The 10,611-nt window shown below is 42.4% G+C and overlaps 1 long non-coding RNA gene across 1 annotated transcript; it reads right to left on the bottom strand.

The window, feature by feature from the left end:
• Positions 1-3,990: 3,990 nt before the first annotated feature.
• Positions 3,991-9,360, bottom strand: LOC138288577 (uncharacterized). Its single transcript, XR_011202470.1, has 2 exons — positions 8,642-9,360; positions 3,991-4,190 (listed from the first exon to the last, which is right to left on the bottom strand). It is a non-coding gene; the product is annotated as an uncharacterized lncRNA (long non-coding RNA).
• Between the last annotated feature and the right edge of the window lie 1,251 nt (positions 9,361-10,611).

The raw sequence follows: 10,611 nt of genomic DNA, 5'->3' as shown, positions 1-10,611 counted from the left end.
GATCCATCAGCGGAGGACGCTTCTTCTCTCACCTGGCTGCCAAAGCCAGGAACAAACTTCACCTGCACCTCAAGAACGCTGCATGGGTCTGGGAATTCAGAAAAGGACTCAAGACATGGCTGTTTGAATTAACAGAGTACCACCATGCACCAATCAACCCCAGTGCCTTGAGACACTCACGGGTGATTTGCCACGCTTTATAAATCCTGATTGATTGATGGATTGATTCAGTCATCTTGATAAATGTGGGTCTTCGCTTTTGTTTTGGTTTTGGAGAGGGTGGGACTTTTGTGTCTTGGTTTAGGTTGGTTTTTGAGGGTTGCTTAAAAGTTTAATTTGCATTGAATTGTGTAACATTGAAATGGTTCCTGTTCCAAGTATTATGGTACATTTGTAATAGTAATTCCCACATGGCCTTGCAAGCAAGATTTGATATTAGGTGATAAAAACACAAATATGGATATTAAAGTTAAACAGAGGTGCTTAAATGTGATTGTCCGTTTCTGGGTATGGACAGGAAGATCAAGATTGTGGTTTGTGAGTACCTTGCATTTAGGCTCAGCAACAGATCACAAAAACAAATAGTACTGTGTTCATTACAATTCCTTTTCTGTGGTCTGGTACTAGAATATTATAATCAGAATATGATATGAAGTAAATATTTTGTCCTTAATATATATACTCATTATTTATTTTTAGAGCATCTACACTCAATGGAATTATATTTTTGTAACAGGATTTAGGATACAATATGTATGTCACACAATATTTCAGTACACAATAGTCTGACATGCAACTTTTGCTAAAGAGATCCTGATTGCAAATGGCCATGGATAAGTTTTGTAACAGGCTACGTTATAATTAATCGAGTTGTGATGAGGTATATGCAATAACCTTAGATGAGTTGCCCAGTGTAGGGCGTGAGTTATAGTTATCTTAGAGCACCAGTTATAGTTACTTGAAATAACTCTAACTATAACAGCTGAATTTCTATGTTTTTGTGTGTGTAAAACCTGAAACTAACTATAACATCCCTGTAACCCTTGGTTTTTTAGTGAATTTCTAAGGTTTTTTAAATTCTATTTCCTGCATATACCGTCCCTGTAACCTTTGTTTTTTCAGTGAATTTCTAGGATGTTTCAGCTATAGGTAAAATACTCATTGCAATGCACATTGGAGAAGAGGGACGGGGGGCTGGATGCAGGCCCTAGCCTGGCATTATGCTGCCCCCACCCAAGCTTGTTGCTCCCGCCCCCCTCCTCCTTGCCATTGATTGTCCAAGTCCATGCCTCTGCTCCCTCATTACTGCCCTGTGTGGCCATTGTTCTACCACTGTCCTTCCTGCCTGCCCTGAACAGTCCATGCTGCCCCATCACCCTCCTCCCTACCCTCTGTTGTCCGAGTCCATGCACCAGCCCCCTCCCTCCTGCCCTACATGATATGATGTGCTGCCATTGCCCTCTATTTAGCTTGATGTCCCTGCCCACTCCTCCTGCCCTTCTTTGCCCAATACTATGCCCCATCATTGACTAGCCTCTGTGTTTAGCTTGCTGCCCCTACCTACACTCCCCCTGCCCTCTGATATCTGTGTGCTTGCCCCTGCTCCCTCCTTTTTTTCACTATGTTCCATGGACCTGCCACTGCTCCTCCTATCTACTCTGAGTGTTCTGTTGAGCTGCTGCTGCCCCTCCCACCTGTCTAGCATGGTCAGATAAATGCTGCCTGTCCGTGCCACCTCCACCCTGACTGTCTAAGTTCCATACCCTTATCCCCTCCCTCCTGTCTTCCACGGTCCATTTTGCTGCCACTACCTTTTGCTCCCCATACTCTGTTGTGCTGCAACTGCTACGCCTGCCAACCCCGCGTGGTCTGTTGTGAAGATCCTTTCTTGCCCACTCCTGACTATGTCCAGCCCCTACTCATGTCCTTTGTGCATGCCCCTCCCCTATTGCCCATCTTGGCCTTCTGTGCTGCCACTAACCCTCCCGCTTGCCATGCATGGCCTTCTGTGCTGCCACAGCCCCCCCACCTGCCCTGTGAGGTCAGCTTGCTGCACCTGACCCCCTCCCACTTTCCCTCTGCTTTCTGTGTGTACGTCATTATAGTTCCACTGTTGCCTTCATGGTGTGTTCTGCTTCCAGTGCTCATCTGCCTTCCATAGTCAACATGCTGATCCAGCCCTGCCCTGTTGCCCACTGCCCTCCTTTCTCCATGTGCAGGCCCCCTATCCCCTCCCTCCTGCCTTGTCTGGTCCGTTGTCATGCTCATGCCCCCCTCCTGCCCTTCACGGTCTGTTATGCTGCTACTGCCCCTCCTGTCTGTCCAGTATGGCCAGCTTGCCTCTTTCCCCTCTTCTCTCTGTTGTCTATGTGCATGGCCTTGTCCCTTCCTATTGCTTTCCATAGTCTGTTGTGCTGCACTGCCATCCTGCTTGCCTTGTGTGCTGTAGTATTCTGCTGCAACCCCTGAAGCCCGCCCTACAAGGTCAGTTTGGTGCACCTGCCCATCTCCCTCCGGCCCTCTGTTATCCGAGTCCATGTTCCTACTCCATTCCTCCTGACGTCAGTGATCCAATGTACATACTTGCCAACATTTTGAACTTAGTAACATGGAGATTTTGAAGAAAATAACCTGGGAATTGATTTTTCCCATTGACTTACATTGAAAAAGAAGAGATTTTAGGCAGGAGACAGATAAAATGAAGCCCTTTTGGACTTAAAACATCGGGAGTCTTCTGCCAGAATCAGGTCTGTTGGAATGCATAGTTGTACTGCCACTGCCTTTTCCTTCTACCCCCAATGGTCTGTTATATTGCCACCGCCTGTCTTGCCTGTCCTGCATGGTTAGTTGGTTGCCCCTGCCCCGCTTTCCCCTGCCCTCAATAGTCCCTTGTACTGCCACTGCCCCTCCTGCCTGCCCAATGTGTTCAACTTGTTGCCTCTTCCCCTTCCTCCCTGCTCTCAATTATCCAAGGCCATGCCCCTTATATCTGCCTCCCCACAGTATTCTAATGAACAAGTAGATTGCTACTAAATTATGGTTAGTGTTCTAAAAAGCTAAAATGAGGGCATGTTTTATGCGTTCCCAAATAGCAACAAAACACTTTTGAAACTATTTGCTATCTTTATGTTTTTTTATCCATTTGATCACTTGGTGATATGTATGTCTCAACTTAGGGGAGAGAATGTGGTGTTATGACCAGAGCTGGAGACTTTGCAACCGGGGAACCAAGTTTGAGTTTCGTCAGCTTGACATCCTGTGATTATTGGCAAATCACTTAATCTACCCATGCCTAAAGCCCAAGAGGAATGAGTTCTTGTAAATTGTAACTGATGCCCATGTAAAGCACCCAAGTACCTTTGGGTCAAGTCTGCACTATATAAAACTGGAAAAAAAACAATTAAGTGTTTTGCACACTTCCATCATTGGGTTATACTTCGGCTACATTTGAGTGATATTTATGCAACATTGGGCTCTTTTTTCTCTGGTGGCTATCTTGGGAAACACCTTTGTTATGAAGCTCCCTAATCTCCTCATTTACTGCAGTAACCTGAGTAGAAAATGTTTTCAGTTTTCCACTTTGATTCCATCAAGATGGAGGCCAGATGCGCCACACTTTGGGCATAAATTTAGAATGTGCACGTTTCAGTCTTCTTGTCAGAATTTTTCAATGAAATAGAAGAGGACGCTATTTGACAAGTCACTTAAAACGTGTCCTAATGTTTCTTTGTACAGCATTAACCACGATTTCTATGACAAAATGAAGCCCCTCATTGTGTCACTTTCTAAATCAAATGTTTTGAGTTTTACCAGTTTGTTGCAATCAAGATGGCTTCAGGTGCAACACCCTTTTGTCATAAGTAAGACTGTTAGCACTTTAGTTGTTCTATAGAACATTCGGGTGACTGCAGTAGAAAACAAGAGAATGTTGAATCTACAAGGTTTTACTGAAATAGAATCACAATTTTAGTAAAGACAAGGAGGCTAGCATTATGCATGAACCTTTTATTCACTCCTTCTGAGCACCACACTTCAAAGAGACAAGAATCAGAACTTCAGAACTACATCACAATTTGTAAAACACCTGAGTCCATATAAATCCCTCCATCTACCATTTTCTCCTTCTTTTGTTTCTCTTCGGCAAGACATTTTTCTCTTCTCCTTGAATGCATCCACACATTTTCATTGGTCTGAAAAAAACATAAATACCATAAATTGTATATTTCCTTTCAAAAATGAACTTCCATAATTGTGTTGACTAAACTTACAACCAAGCACTTCTTAGACAACATTCCCATTTCCTACAAAATAATAAAATCAAACACGTCCTCTCAAAAACAGAATGAGTGAGGTGGAATAATGCTAGCCTCCTTGTCTTTAATAAAATCACAATTCTATATACAGTAAAACTTTGCAGAATTGACATTTCATGGCAAGACAGGAAGCTAGCATTATGCATGTTCCAAATTTCTCAAAACAAAACATGAAACATACTGAACAGGTTGAAAATAAAACTTTGTAAACGTGTCCGCATTCAACCAATCAGATGTTCTTAATATATCTTCCAACCTCCCTCCGTACATAAACGTCTTACTTGCCAACGCACCCCTCACTGAATGTGCCTTAAATTCTTCCAATCTCACACAAGCCTCCATCATCACAGACTTTAACCACATAGCAATTGTTGCACTACTCACTCCTTTAAATGGTTTTACATAGGAAATCAAAGGCTGATTCACTCCTGCACCTCATTTCTCTAGCATTCTTGACTCATTCTCCTTCAAACACATTAACACACACAACTTAGGAGTTGCATCCAAACTTGGATAAAAAACAGAAGTTCTCATAGTTTTTGTCCTCCTCCAGATCTTAAATAATACCTCTTTAGGCTGAGAAAAACATATGGGAAATATCTAGTGTGCAAACATTGAAAACTCTTGAAAGAATTTAAAATCACAGCACAGTTGCCAATTTCCATGTTAATTGCTTCACTCCCAAATAGTTATTGCTTGGCCATTGCTGAAACATCCGCAAAATGAAATCCACATCCCAGTAAGACTTATACCTAGGTTCCGGGGCCTCTTTAACCTAATTAATTTCATAATTCTACAAAACTAAGGACTCCTACCTATTGAAACACCCTGAACCTAAGAATGACCAGCTGCCACCACTGATCTGTAACAATTGAGAGTTCTGTATGATAAACCCTTATCAAATAAAACCTGCAAGAAAATCTGCCACTTCTATTGCATCAGCCTCCATGGGATCCAAATCCCTTTCCAAGCATTAATGTAATCAAACTCTCCAGGCACTTTGATATCTCTTCTCCCCTCCCAGTGGTCAGGACTCATCGATTGTATCCCAGTAAGGAAATATAAAAAATGCCCTTAATCTTAACTTAAAATAACTGAGAACTTTATAAACAGGATATGCCTGAACTTACTGAAAAGCAATAATACCATTCAGAAAACTACTGTTCTTTATAACTCAAATTTCTTCAAAATAATGTATCTAAATGAAAAAATACCATCCTTAAAACAAAAACCTAGAAAATAAATACAACCTTAAATTGGGTTATCAAAAAAAAACCTACTCACATTAGGACAACCCCACATTTTTACAACAATAAATGTCATAAAAAACACATATCAGGCAATACTTATCTGCTCAGAAGCAGCAAAAAAAAGAGAGAAAATGGTGGATGGAGGGATTTTTATGGATTTGAGTGTGGTACTGATTGTGATGTAATTTTGGAGTTCTGATTCTTGTCTCTTTGAAGTGTGCTGCTAAGAAGGAGTAACTAAAAGGTTGGTGCATAATGGTAGCCTCCTGTCTTGACATAAAATCAACTGACAGGATGCTTCTGTTGGATGTGCATGTTTTACTGAGAATGTCAGAATTTATTTTCATATAACTGAGAAAGATAGTGCGAGTTTACAGAAAATATGCTCTCATTTTTGGTTCTGGAGGACCTTTCATACCCTACGTGGGAAAATCATGAGAAAACTGTTTTCTCTCAAAATGGACTCATGAAATCCTAGCAGAAGGCTTTTTCGCAGGGTAAAATCACCTTATCAACAAATGATTTATAGTGTAACTATAATCTGTCATCCCCCTTTGTATGTTATCCTTTTTGTGACCCTCAAAAGCTGCCATTAGCTACAATGCATTTGAATGAGTGCTATCATGTATACTGGTCCCAAGATGGCTGCCATCAAATTCAGGTTGAAGTGCTGAGGACCGATCAGATCTCACCATGAGATCATCTGTGCCTAGGCTCCGCCCGGATATACAAGTTTAGATTTCCATTAATATCTCAAAAACTACTGAACGGATTTACACCAAATAAGAAAAAAGGGTGATCTGCGGACCAAAAGCTACCTTTTTGCCATACTTGGTGTAATTCCGTCTAGTGGTTCGGGCTGCAGGCGTGTCTAAAGAGTATATATGAATAAACATGGGAAATGCACTTTATTTGACCCCCCCCTTTTTCTCAGGCCCTGCTTGATGGATCAATCCCAAAACATTTGATGCACAACAAGACTGGGGCACACTTTTTTTATTTTTATTTCATGAAGATTCGTCAAATGGCACCAAAGATATAGACAAGTCAAAAACGCTTTTTTCAATTTCAATGGAAACTAGGTCCGAACTATAACCACCTACTGGCGATTGCCACCAGGTTGGCACTTGAGGCTTCCCCTGCGGTCCCAGATAGCCCGTAAAGGGCAACTTCAAACGTATTCTTTTAAAAAACGTGTAGGGACCACGAGGGGGCCCTTGAGGGCTTCCCCGCGGTCACAGATAGACCATCAAGGGCTAATAAATTGTTCAGAAAAAAAAATAATAGCTCAGTGTTAAGGTCTCAGACCTTCACTCTCAGCATTGAGGGTTTGAATCTAGCTGGCCTCCTTTCCCAGTTTTTTTTTAAATACAAATGTTTTAGAGTAAAATGAAAGGTGATTTTACTTTTTTAGAATGACAAATACATTTTTGTTTTTAAATTGTACAGAAATATCTCATTCTAAGTATATCATACATCAAAGCATAAAAAAGTCTCTTTCTCTCTCCCTCACTTTCGTTCTTACTCTCTTTCAATCTCTTTCCCCCACTCACACACCCACTCAGAACACTTACGCACCCTCTCACAAACCCAGTCAGACCCTCATGCAATCACTCACAGACCCAATCAGACAGTTATGCACTCACTCAGAGACTCACTGAGACTCTCACACACCCACTCACAGACCCACTGACACCCTCATGCATGCACTCACAGACCTGTCAACACACGGATGCACCCACTAAAACACTGATGTATGCACTCTCACACCCAGACAGACACTCTCACAGACACTCTCATCCCCAGATACACACACTCACATCTATTCTGACACCGGAGAGGCCACAGCCAACTTCTGCCATGCACGGTCAAAGGACTACACACAGCATGGGGTTGGGTGGTTAGGGGGGTTGGCCGCAGGCACTGGCTGCAGGCCAGCCCTTGTAGGCAGTCCCTGTCGAACACGGGGAAGGCCGTGCACGGTGCAAGGTAGGGTGCTTATACAGGGTTGGCCTAAGTGGCCAACCGCCCCACGCATGGCCAAAGGCTGTGCGAGGCAGTGGTTTGATTAATGTATAGTAATGGAAATTACTATGTTAAAAAAACCATTGAAATTCACTAAAAAAAACAAAGGTTATAGAGATGTTATAGTTAGGAAATAGAATTTAAAAAAACCCATAGAAATTCACTTTAAAAACCCAAAGGTTACAGGGATGTTATAGTTAGGCTCACATTTTAAATGTACAAAACCATAGAAATTCACCAGTTATAGTTGCTAATTACCCCGCAAATTACAGCACTCATGACATCTTTGATAACATTGATAATATCAATGCAATATTTGCAGTAAATTTTTTGACGAAAAAACTGCATGGCAAGGGCGCGAGTTATAGTTACCTTAGGGCACGAGTTAAAGCTACTTGAGGTAACTCTAACTATAACTATTGAATTTCTGTGGTTTTGTACATTTAAAATGTGAGCCTAACTGTAATGTCCCTCCTGTAACCTTTGTTTTTTAAATGAACAAGTGTATGTGAGTGTGGGTGTATGTATATATATATATATATATATATATATATATATATATATATATATATATATATATATATATAGGGCAGGTGTGCAAGTTAGTTCTAGGAGCCTAAAGCCCATGCAGCTGAACGCCAGGGATGCCAAATACCTAAAATGACAAGTTTTGAATCCATTTTATGCCTCTTACCTCAACCATCCAACCATTTCTGTCTTGTTATCTCTGACAGGTTCTTTTTCATGCCTCTTTTACCCCTTTACTACTGTATCCCTATCTTTCTCTTCTTTTTTTCACTCCCATTTCTGCTTCTATCCCCTTCCCTTTGAGTGAAAATCCGATTATGAAAAATATGTCTCAGTCAACAGGGCTGGATTTGCCATAGCTGGCATCGGGCGTTTCTCCAGGAGCTGGAGGGATGGAGGCCGTTTTGTTACGGGGACTAGTTTTGAAATGATGCTATAGCATCGCCCTCCCCCCCCCCAAACACCCCCCCCCCCCCCCACCCCCCCCTCAGTAACAAAAGCAGCAATCCTGCATAATCCACTCACCTCGTTTCTAGTCTCCGTGTTGGGGCCGGTCTGACAAAATTGGCAGGGCTGCTTTTGGTTCCCAATCCGGCCCGTGAGTCAAAATGAGTACCTCTGCACATCACCAGCAACCACGGGTACAAATCAAGCACTGTGGACATCGTGAAAATCTGGAATGGATTTTGCACTTCTGATATATACTAAACACTTCTGCCTTAGATAAGTGGATTTTAACGTTTGTAGTGCACGAAATATGTGGGTCTCATAGGACGTGACCAATGGAAAATCAAATTTCGGTCACCCCAGAGAAAGGATGCCTAATACTAGATAATACTCTGTGCGGATGGATCTATATATTTGGATTGACTATTGACTAGCTGGAATGGTGCTTAGGCAGTTTACTGTGAGTATTCACAGCACAATTGCAAGAGCCACCAGGATGGGAAAGGTCTTTCAAGAATGTCCAATTGTATATGGGATGAGACTGCCAGTCAAAATCTCTTTATGCAAATGAGAAGATGTCAAAGGTTAAGATCCTGAAGGGATTCTTACTCTGTAGAAAAGGATAGAAAATCAAGCAAAGCGAGGGTCTGGAATAAAGAGCCAGTGGCGCAGTACATCTAGCCATTGCGCAGACGGACTTGTCTGATGCGGTGTGATAATGTAGGTTACACGGGGTGAGCAGCTGCATGTGGAATGTGGCCAGACCTGGAGCAGTTCTGGGTGAGCTCAGGGTGTCATGCGACTGACCCACTCCAGGTGCTGACACAAAAGCACGCTCCTGCTCGAGGTGAAGTGTGCAGGAGCACAAGTCAGGACAGACGCTGGCAAAGTGCCAGGAACATGTCCTATGCGACGACGGAACGCAAAGGCAGTAATTCATCATATTACTGTCATTGTGAATGTTGTATTTGTGGGTGTAGGGTGAAGGTGTATTTATTGGTTAACGGAGAGGATGTGTTGATTATTGGGCGTGACAGTAACGAACGCGGAACTAACAGAAAGAGGAATGTTGTGAGAGGAGCCAAAACGGGCGTCCCAGGGTGGCTTAAACCGGAAGTTCTTGTTCTGTGGCATGTTATGGCCGTCCATAAAAAGTGGCATACCTCACGTGTTGTATAGACTTCTATTTGCATTATTAGGTAGCCACATAGAACACAATGCAAAAAAATAGCTTTAGATTGTAAATCATTTAGGGATATTTTATGTAGTGTAGCCCTATTCTCTTGTGGCAGAGAAGGCCCAATGCATTGATTACACACGAGCAAAAGTTCTGAAGAATTCTAGGCGTAGTCTTTTCTAAGTAAGTGGGCTGCGACATAAGACGGAGGAAGTTGGGAGGACTTCAGGCCGGTGGCGGGTCGGTTGATTTCGCGAGGCCCTGAGAGAATAGATAAACTTATCTCTTTCTTTTGAACTGTTGGATGGAGGAAGGACGTATGAACACGGGCACAGCTCATTCCAGATAGGTGACTTTTGCGTAGGATTGTGCGATGATTCTTTATTATTTGTGACGCTTTCGGGTTTGTGGGGAGCCAGGGAGCCAAGGTGGCATCCGATAAACCGAGAGCTGTGCCAGTAAGTCAGTTTGAGAAAGTATTTCGACGAATACATCGGTCTTCTATGTGCTGTTGAAGACACTGGGAAAGTCTGCATTGACGATATATGTAGAGCATCCTGCGTTAGGGTTTCCTCCTTGGAGAACTGCAAAAAAATGACAGGCGTTACCAGGATCAGATGAAAAATAAGCCCGGGGACCCTAGAAAAGAGGTCATCAATTGCGGATTATACCTTTTTGTGTGACACTGCTTCAGTGTTTTCAGTGCTATCAAAATAAGAGGGTGGACGTTCTCTAAAAGAGGCATGTCTAAAAAGCTGAAACTGAATTATCTCCGTCTAGCTGCCAAGATCTAGTGACACTTAACTTTTGTTTTCTAAACTCCAGTGTGTTAAAAAAAAAAAATGCAAACATTTGCCAGCACTCATTGCGC

The sequence above is a fragment of the Pleurodeles waltl genome, chromosome 4_1, assembly GCF_031143425.1.
Source record: "Pleurodeles waltl isolate 20211129_DDA chromosome 4_1, aPleWal1.hap1.20221129, whole genome shotgun sequence".
Lineage (NCBI taxonomy): Eukaryota > Metazoa > Chordata > Amphibia > Caudata > Salamandridae > Pleurodeles > Pleurodeles waltl.
The sequence above is the reverse complement of the archived record's forward strand: the minus strand, read 5'-3'. Positions and strand labels throughout refer to the sequence as shown.